At 39.3% G+C, this 10,580-nt stretch overlaps 1 protein-coding gene across 2 annotated transcripts in view; it reads right to left on the bottom strand.

Annotated features, from left to right (window-relative positions):
• Csrp2 (cysteine and glycine rich protein 2) overlaps positions 1-10,580 on the bottom strand; it is an 18,779-nt gene extending 8,199 nt beyond the window's left edge. Inside the window, exon 1 of one of the 2 annotated variants that reach the window (XM_015482970.2) lies at positions 10,481-10,580. The gene's annotated coding sequence lies outside the window, so the exon portion shown is untranslated. Of the gene's footprint in view, positions 1-10,231; positions 10,397-10,480 lie in introns of those variants that run through there. The other variant, XM_048804737.1, reaches the window with a different exon arrangement.

The raw sequence follows: 10,580 nt of genomic DNA, 5'->3' as shown, positions 1-10,580 counted from the left end.
AAAAAAAAAAAAAAAAAAAAAAAAAAAAGAGTGGGTTATCACACTAGAGAGTTGTGATAAGGTCTTCTCTCATCCTGTCTTTGGATGCACCTGCTTGCCCTTCCACTTTTCCACCATGCATGCAATAGCACATGGCCTTACCAGAAGCCAGGGAGATAGATGCTGGTGCCCAATCTTGGACTTCCCAGCCTCCTGAACTATAAGCCAAATAAGTAGTAACAGAATACCCGAGACTGGATTATATATAATCCTGTTACTACAAAAGAAAAGGAACTAACAAAAATTTTTATGTATTATGCCACAATGACCAAGAGCATGATATCCGGATGGACTTGTACTTGGAAATTTTAAAAACATTTTTTTTTTTTGAAAAATCTGTTCCTGTTCTATGAGAAAAACAGTCACCAAAGGTGAAAGGGGTAAAAAGACCAAAGAAGAGGCACACAGATCCAGGACTGTACAAAGCGTAATTTGTAGGGAGACTTACTGATAGAAACCTGTCTTGGGCAGCAGAAAGGAGGATCCCCATACCTCAAGGGAGGTAGTAAGGATTTATATGCTACACTGAGACAAAGGTGGACTATGGCCAACTGGAATGTACCTGGCCTTTCTCAAAATTGATTAACATGTCCAATGTTTGTTAAGAAACATTCCAGGCATCAACAGCTGGCTCAGCTAACTATCTTAATGACTTGGTCCTATAGGGCTCTGGGTGTATGCCAGGGCCATCTGGTAGACAAAAGTGAGGTCATGTCCAGCATGGCTATAGTTAAGTCGAGATGGATTCCTACACAGTCCTTTACCACAAATAGTTTGGTTTAGATAATATTGACTCTATCCCGGTCTCAGCCTGTTTAATGCTACCATAAAAGAATACTTGAGACTGGGTAATTTATAAAGAACAGGTATTTATTTCTCAGTTTGGGGGGCAGGGAACTCTAATATCAAGACACCAGGTTTTGTGTCTGGGCAAGCCCTGGTCTCCATTTCCAAGATGGTACCTCCAGAGGAGAAAGGCTTTGTCCTCATGTAACAGAAGCGCAGAGAACCCCACCTACCCAGCCCCATAAGCCTTATTTATAGTGGTATTAATCCTTTCATTCCTAAATTCCTTTTTTTAGGCCCTACCTCTGGATCCTGTTATTAGAGATTAAATTTCAACAAGTTCTGGAAGGGATAAAACCACTCAAACCATAGCAACCTCAAACTCCAGGGCTGGGTATGTGACTCAGTCATTGCCAGTCAGATCAATGCACTCCCCCTTCTTGTTGTAGTTACTAGTTTAGGAATGGGTACATAACCAATTCCAATTTACTGAAATTTAAACCCAGAGCTTTGATTTAGAGCTTTGTGAATAAGAGGTAAAGGTGTTTGCAGCAGCCTAGCCACTATAGAAGTACCGATGAATGAATCTAGCATAGAGGAAACAAGAGCCCTTCAGTCCCAATTCAGCTGTGCCTCATCTTACCCTGCACTCAGTTATGTGAGCCAATAAATTCCCTTTTAGGCACTTTGGAATTAGAACTTCTGCTCCTAGAATCAAACAACATCTACACATAGCTCCCCCCCCCACACACACACACACACATTCACACACAATTGATAAAATAAAATCACTGAACTGTCAAAATCAGTTTGCAGATAGGAACAAGGAATTCCAAGGATCCACAGTGTTACCATCCTTACTCTGAAGGAATCCACATAGGATCAATATGTTGCCACAACACAGTATACTTGCAAGCTTTCCTTTGTGTAGCTGCATAAATCTTTTATTCTCTTTCCTGATGAAAGGTGCTCTATTATTTAAACCTAGAATGAAACTTGAGCCTGCTGCCAAACCTAAGACACAGAGCTTTGGCCCCACCAGCCTCTGCTGGCTTCAGTTTAGAGTGCAATCAGTGACACTGACTTAATACTCATGGACACAACAGACACCCAACAGGTTCCCTCATGAGTCCTAAGACTACAAAAGATGGGAGTCTGGGCTGTACATGTAGACACTACAATTATTTGAACTGGATCCCAGCATCAGCTGGCTCTTAAAATACTTTGCTATTGTTGAGGCATTTCTTTTATTAGAAGGTGAAGAAGTGTTTAATATCTGGTACCTTTCATTTTCACACACACTTACTTTGCAGCAATCACCATTAAGGAGTCAGATTTCTATTAGGATCAAGGTTAAAATAAGACAGTCTTTGAATAATATTTGAAAATAAAATTTTAAAAACCCAACTAATCACTTTATGTTCTTCTCTTGCTAGTGAAGAGCCGCCTAGATTTTTTTAAAAGGAGGAAACAGCATTCCTTTTTCTTATGTAACTCAGAATTACTGTAAATTTCCTTGTTGTAAGTTGTCTTTAATTTCTACTGTACGTGCCACACTAGCCAAATGTGGAAGTGTCAGCTTTCAGGAAATGCCTACCATGTTTCAAAGCAGTCAATGTACCATGTTAGAAACTTCTGTCCATTGAGGTGAGGACCACATCTCTGTATTTCCCACACCACCTACCAGACAATTGGCATATATCAAAACACTGTTCCATCCAGTTTAAGGGCTTTCCTAAGTTCTAAAATAACCTTTTCTGGCACACAGACAAATAATGTACTAGAGCATTTTCAGAAAGCCTCAGCTGAATTGATGTTTTCTTTTTTAGGATGGATAGTGGGTAGTTACCTTTGGGTTTTCTTTTAAATTATTCTCTATTTTGTATATCTGAAATATTTCATAATGGAAAGAAGGAAGAATAGGTAGGCTGATTGGTTTAGACAGACTTGGGTTAACTCAACTACTATAATATTGTTCAACTTGAGGTTAGTTTTCTTATCTTATATATGGGGAAACAGAGTATTGTGAAGATAAAAATCAGTACTCCAATAGGAAAACCCACTGAACCACCCCTAAAGAGCACAGCTGCAGAGCTGCAAAGAGGGTAGGGAAAAAATCAGTAGGTTAATCACTCAAACCTTTTTGTCTGGGACATTAAAATACACTGAAGTGTAATAACAACAGCTCCACCTACAGTGGTGATTAAGAAATGAAGTTCAAATTTACACTTTTAGGCTGAACCCCTAAGGACGTTTCCTGAATTTGGCAGGAGGATGTGTGATGATCTTCCAATTCTGTCACTCTTGGCATTGCTGTACATATTGAAAAAAATGTGAGGCCTCATTTTTCTTGTAAGCCTTTGGCGGCAGTACTCCACAACAGCTGCCATTAATCACAGCAAACTGGATCTGCACTGAGCTATGTGGACTGCATGCGTTTCCCAAATCTTATGTATTAATTTCTAGAATGGCAAGAGCAGAAATAAAATCCCACTTTACACATATCTCAGAAAATAGGCCAAACATAGGTTTAAATAAATGATTTGTCTAGTAACAATATTTAGTCTTGTTCTTTGGTTTTCAGAGTCTGACAGAGTTCCAGCACTAGGATTTACCCACTGCATTACAGTAAAACACTTGATTTACAATTGAACACCTATGTGCAATCACTCCTTCCTGCCTCTCCCCAGTCTAAGGCACCACCCAAAATTCCCAAGACTTACCCTTCAAGGAAATTACTATCATCTAAATCTGACTCACCTTGTGGTAAAGTTAACTATTCTCTAGGTAACCAACTGAGTGCCACAAAGTGACCATACGAGTCATTCTTATACTATAGGCGCTGCATTTACTTTAATCTGAGTGACCTGCCTGAATTCATACATTTCAAGTCTATTTGTGACTACTTAGTTTGTTACTTGATCTAGTACTGAAGGTCTGGAGTGAGTCTCTCCATAAACCCAGATTTTAAATGCTTCCAGAAGCTCTGACACTGTGTTACTACATAGAAGGTTTTGTTATTACACTAGAACCTGGCTATGATTCAATTCCTCAAAAGTGAAAATTTTTATAAATCAGTTTTATCATGAGCCAAGAAAGAGTGTTATGTAAAGAACATAAATTTGTAGCAGTGTCCCTAATTACAATGATTTTTAAAAGGCTAGTATTTGAGAGCTGCAGTTAATTAGAAAATAAGCTTTACTTGATGCCTGTCCTAAAACGTTTTTATTCTGCTACCCAAACTCCCTACTCAGTCTACTTCCTTTAGCTAGTGAACATGCTGAGCCAAGGACGGCCTCTCCATGTCTTGGTGATCCACTACATGGTCCATGTCTCTTCTCCTACTGAAGCCAAATCCTTAACCTGGCTTTTAAGACAGTTTTGCCTAAAAGCAAATTAAGAGCATGAGTTCTGCAGCCAACATAGTGTCATTTCCCTTTTATGTAAAATGAAGATAAGTGTACCTTCTTTATAGTTACAAGAATTTACTGAGACAGGCACTCAATAAATGATTAGTCTATTACCAATATTTCACAATGTTCAACATTCATTATCAATACTCACTTCCCCTCCCCATCCCATACAGTACATATCTAGTCTCTCATTATGCCCCAACCCCTTCCCATCAAGGCAACTGCCTTCCTTCCCTCCCTCATCCAGCTAACTTCTGACTTCATTTCTGTATCTCAAGTAACTGTTAGGGGCAGCTTATAAACACTGCACAGTGCTTTACTGTTTGGGAAGCTCTCCTATAAATGTAATACAGCATTTTAAAAGCCATACACTGGGACTGGAGATGTTCCTCAATGATAGAGTGCTTCCCTAATGTGCAAAGCCCTGGGTTCAATCCCCAGTACCACAAAAAAAACTAGATACCCAGATCTCTACAGCTGTTTAGGAACAGGGTTGCATCTAGACCCAGATTTTGAAAGCTCCTCATTTCTTGATTTTTTNAAAAAAAAAAAAAAAAAAAAAAAAAAAGTGTCATGAGCCATATACTGAGATAGAAGCTGAGGATAAAATGGTTATGAGGAAGGATGTCTGATTCTCAGGGTGTTTACACTGGTGGGAAAAACATGTAAATAAATGATGGCAATACAACATAACCAATGACAAAGAGGCACATAGAAAAGGCCTTTAGAAGTCTACATGGTTTCCATACATGTTAGATAACCTCTCCTGGGCTCAAGCTACAGTGCTCATGGCTGTGGAGTCATTATTGCTAATGAACAAACAACACAGTCCATCTGGGAAAGAGAAATTCACCAATCTCTATGTGAGGCTTCTTCAGAAAATGCTAAAGTAACATCTATGCATGAAGATATGGAAAGGCAGCTGATTGTGTGGAGTCATGAAATGATGACCAAATTAAAAGGCATAGAGTACAGCATTTGTTATAAGACTTTTTAGAGCCAAAGAAATTTATAGGCACATTATGTAGGGCCAAGAAAATGTTAAGCCTTTCTTAGGTAAGGTTATTATAAAGAAATACTGTGTTAAATTAATTATTTGCAAGAAAATGTATGTTAAAACAAATTATATTGTCATACTGTGTATTGTGTGAATGGACAAATATGTAACAACAAATTCCATCAGTATGTACAATAATGTACCAATCCAAAAATGTGGAGAAAAAAATAAAAATAAAAATATTTTAAAAAGGTTTCTTTAAACAGAAACACACATAAAAATAAGGGTATTTATTGATAAGTTGTTGAAAATGTAACCAGAGGCCCACAGTAACCTACCCCTTTGTTTCTCCTAAGAGCAATGGCTCAGTATTTGTAAATTCAATGTTCATTACAACCTTATAGAATATAACTACCCTGAATTATTACAGTACATTTCTAACTGGTCATATTCTTAATACCATTATGAGACTGCTGTTTCTTCACTCTCAACTGAATGTTATTTCAAGCCTTTCAGTATGTGAAAACTAATACTTGAAAAATGATATCTAGTGATTATAATTTATTTTTATTTATTATGAGTAGTGTAGAACATATTTTCATATGTTTTAGAGTTATTCATTATATCCTTTTTGTTTTTTCTTTGGATATTTATCTTTTTCTTATTGATTTGGGGTAGATCTTTTAGTACTCAAAAGAATTAGCCCTATGTGCTATGAATTGCCAATATTTCCCTAGATTTGTCATTCATCTCTTGACTTTTCTTCCATATGGTAAAATGCTATATATACATATGTATTTTTAAAATGCAATTAAATTTATTGATCTTTAAAAAAAAAGAAGTATGCATGGTTTTCATTTTGTAGGAATGGCAAAACAGTTTCATCTTGCAGATCCTCTGACAGTGGATTCCTGTGACTATGCTGAAGACGACTGTGAAGTTCAGTCATTGACCTGCATTAAAAATTATTGTGATTAGTAATGTCTGCCATGGAAACCACAGCAAGAAAGAATATGGAACTCAAGAATTAGGCAGACTTAAATATGAAAGTCAGTTAGCAGCTGGCCAAGTTCTTTAAACTCTGAGCCTCAACTTCTTTAGCTGAAATGTGAAAATGAATGAGAACTATCTCACAGGTGGTTGTAAAGATTTAATGAGATAGCATTTGCAAAGTACCTGGAAAAATGCCAGTATGCCACACGTGTTGGCTTCCTTTTCCTTCAGAAGCACTCCTTGACCTGAATATGGCTACCAGGTTCCATTGTTAGGTGACTTGCTGAGGTCACTGATCTCCAAAGTAACTTCCAAAGCATCAAATCAGGCTCATGTTTTGTCTCCAGAATTACAAGCTGTCCCCAAACTCCTACATCTGATTTTCTGCAAAGAACAGTGAGTACTGAGGCCATCTGAATCACTGTGAATTATAAGTACTTGATTTACCAAACAACAAACAGAGGAATGTACCTCTCTCCATTCAATCTTCATTCACCCAGCTAAGTGGCTAGTGGCTTCTGCATGTCAATCTCACATCCAAACTACTTCTTTCTACCAAAAAGCTGTTAACCTCACCAAGAGGAAAACCTTCCTTCTACCTAATAAACCCTTCTGTGTTTACTTCAGCTTTACCATTCTAACTAATTCTATATGCTATTAACCACTTATGTCTTCAGCTTGGAGTACAGCAAAATTCTTGACACAAATCTGGATTACTACAGTATGCCAAATCACATACTGTAATTAAAATGCAACTATGCTATAAACTTGGTAATCCTGACCCCTGGCATCTGCCATAGCAATCCATAATCTGTGCAAACTACAAGATAGTTAACTATGCCAATAATTTATCATTTACATGATTTTCACATGGAGCTAGACCTAGAATTAAATGCTAAGACCCCTATCTATTTGCCAAATAATCACAAGTTGGTTATTTGATCTGCTACTTTCCTTTTTTTAAAAATGGAAACAATGCTTATTTATATCATAAGGCAATTCTGTGAATAAGCAATATACGTAGAACACTTGGAATAGCGTCTGCCATGTGACAGGTAGTAATAATTAAAAGTACTTTATAAAGTTTACTGTATCCTTTAATCATGTTAAATAGTTTGCTTATTAATTTAATCCTAGGCATTAATTACCATTATTCCCACTTTATATAGAGCAAACCTGAGACAGAGAGATATTAAGTGATTCATAACTATGAATCCAAAAAAAATTACTAATTCAACTTAAAAACAAATACCAATAAAATCCCAATTCCAAATTACTAGTTTTATTTATTTATTTATTTGTAGTTGTAGATGGACAGATGCCTTTACTTTATTTGTTTATTTTTATGTGGTACTGAGGATCAAACCTAGTACCTCACGCATGCTAGGCAAGCGCTCTGCCACTGAGCTACAGCCCCAGCCCTAGCCCCAGCCCCAAATTAATAGTGTTTGTTAAAACTAAGCCACTGCTAGCAATAGAAATATAGTAGTACTGTCCTCCTTCTATGGCACAGGTTCTTTTTAAGCTGGGTATTTCCTGCACTTCTATGTACTAAATAAGGTCTCAATTTTCTATTTTTCTCCTTTGTGAAGCCACCATGAAAGTTTCTTTACTAGAGTGAACTTTGAGGTCCTTCAGGGTGTCTGTCTTTTTTTCATTAATCATAGACAATTAGCAGTGTTGGCACAATGAGATCTTAAACAAAAATGCAAGGAATCTGATATCATTTGCAAGTGATTCATAATATAGGTGGGATACTGGTTGGTTCTTCCTCTGTGATTTAACAATAAAATTTTTACAAATTGAAGCTGGCTTCTCTCAAATTCAGACTGATAGACACTCCTCTAAATCCGGACTCTTAACCGAGTCCACAGATTCCTTTAAAGTCTGGGTTGGCATCAGTAAATTCAGTACCATGTACTTTATCTTAAGAACTTAAAAGAATTTTGAGAAGGGACCCAGAGGCTTCACAGGGCTGTCAAGAGGTCTGTGACTCAGAAACAGTTAGAAATCCACACCTAGATAATTGAGGCCCCAAGGGAGTATGAAGATCCCAGTCCAAAAGAACTCAAGAGACAGCTGTAAAATATCAGCCCAGGAAATAATATGGTGCCTTGAGGAAAACCTGTGAATATTCACAAAGGGAGAAAAGCTGGCCCCTTGGCAAGGCTTAGGAGATACTGAGACAAGTCTGAGTCAGCTTTCTCCCAGAAGACACTTTCACTGCTATTCATTTCCCATGTATATTTAGAAAAGTGCAGAATGTTATCTAATCCCAAGAAATTTCTCCCATGCTGGAAATTTGTTCACACATTTATATTCCTTACAACAACCCTTTAAGGTATGTGCTATTATACCCATCTTACAGGACAAGTAATCAAGACCAGAGAATAAAGTTAACTTGCTTGAGGGCACTAAGCCAATGGGTGCTGCTGCTGGAATGTGAATTCTGGCCAGAGTGGTTCATTTCTGCCCTTCCTGCCTTGTCATGCCTCCTTTCCCTTAGAGGGCTCTCTCTCACCATCTAATTTGATGCATGTCATTTTTAACATAGACAAAAAAAACTAGATACCCAGATCTCTACAGCTGTTTAGGAACAGGGTTGCATCTAGACCCAGATTTTGAAAGCTCCTCATTTCTTGATTTTTTTTTCTATATTAACATTCTGTTTTAGGATAAAATACAATTTCACCCAAATCTGGGTGACTCTGCAATTTCACGAGGAGAGGCCTCCAATCAGTACTGCTTTCAACATAGTACTTATCAAAATTCACTGAATACATTGGAAAGAATCCATTAAAAATTCATAATAAAAACTTTATATCAAATCTAAAATATCTATTGCTGAGTCAAATTAAATCTTTGCTCCCAACAATTGCACCTTATTCTCTCCTTCCTTCACTTAACCAGTAGAGGTTCTAATCCAACCAAGGCACACAAGCAAACACAGTTTCACAGATTCATGATGTAGATTTTGCCTCTGCAGTGCTCTAAACCGAATGCTGAGGATGAAGGACCCTGAGAACTAGTGATAAAAGAGTCAGTGACAATCAACTTAAGAATAGTGAAGACCGGGTAGTACTTCATAAAATCACTAATACTTTGCTATGTAGTTTTGAAGTTATGTGAGATTTCCCCCTTTTAAAAATCTATCACCAATTCTTTCCTGAAAATTTTGGGTCAAAGTATAGCCAATTTCATGGTTGTCCTATTTGAATGAAGTCTTGGGTTTTGTTTTGTTTTAAACAGAGCTTTAAAACAGGTCCATTAGGAAGGTCAATAACTAAAGAGATTTTTCACAGTCCAAGTTTTAAAACTGCCACCTCAAAGAGATTTTCTTTATAACGATAAAATGTGTTCCAACTGCAAATAAAACAGGCTAAAATTTCCAGTAACCATTTAAACCACTATCTTTCAACATACATCCCAGCTTCGAAGGGGGAGGGGAAACCGCTGGTTTAGAGAGCCTTCCCCTCCCCCCGGGGGGTGGGGGGTGACTACGTGGAGCTCTTGAATCCAGCTTGGAACCCAGTAGGGGACTTTCAGGACCTGTTGCAGAATTTCACAACCAAACGTTCTGGCATCTTAATTTATACCTGACTGGTAGAAAGTTCTGGAAAAATGAGATCGAGTGACATTTCCTTACCGTCCGTTAAACATTTAAGGTTTGGTACTTGGTGGGCAGAGACCACCAAACAATGGGGATGCCAGGAGCTCTGTTCGGAATAAGGGGACAAATGAGGGCCCGGGGGAACTGCAGAAGCCCCCACCTAACTCGACCAGCCCCTTGAAGGTCGGGCTCGGCTTGCACCCTCGAGACCCAGGAGACCCAGAGATCAGACCCCTTTCCCAACGGCGGAGAGAGGACCCGCTCCAGGTGAGGGGGTGGGGGGGGGCCCAGGCTGCTAAAAGGTGGATTAAATAGCTACGCTAAATTCCCGACGCCGCCTCTCCTCTAGAGGCACCAGTATTGAGAAATTAAAGGTTACTCAGGGCTATTTACCTGCCCCGCGGGCTGGGATCCAAAGGCAGGGCCTGGGCGGCCGCGGGGAATACAGCAGGTGTGTTGGGGGTCGGGGGGTGGCTGGGAGAAACTGAGGCGCAAGGTAGGAGGACGCGTGGGAGCGCAAACGCGGGCCAGGCTGGGGACGTGAGACTACAGGAAGGGTGGCCGCAGGACCCAGGTGGCAGTGGGAACCCCCTCCCCCAGGGTGGACTGCTAGGAGGAGACGCCCCCACCGCCCCTACTCACTCGAGTCAGAGGCGGGCGCACGCACTGCGGGCGGAGCTAGAGAGGCCGGACCGGAGAGAGCGCGCAGGGAGCCAGGAGCCGCGGCTGGCGCGCGCGGACC

Source organism: Marmota marmota, unplaced genomic scaffold (assembly GCF_001458135.2).
Source record: "Marmota marmota marmota unplaced genomic scaffold, marMar, whole genome shotgun sequence".
Lineage (NCBI taxonomy): Eukaryota > Metazoa > Chordata > Mammalia > Rodentia > Sciuridae > Marmota > Marmota marmota.
This window is presented reverse-complemented; position numbering and strand designations above follow the sequence as displayed.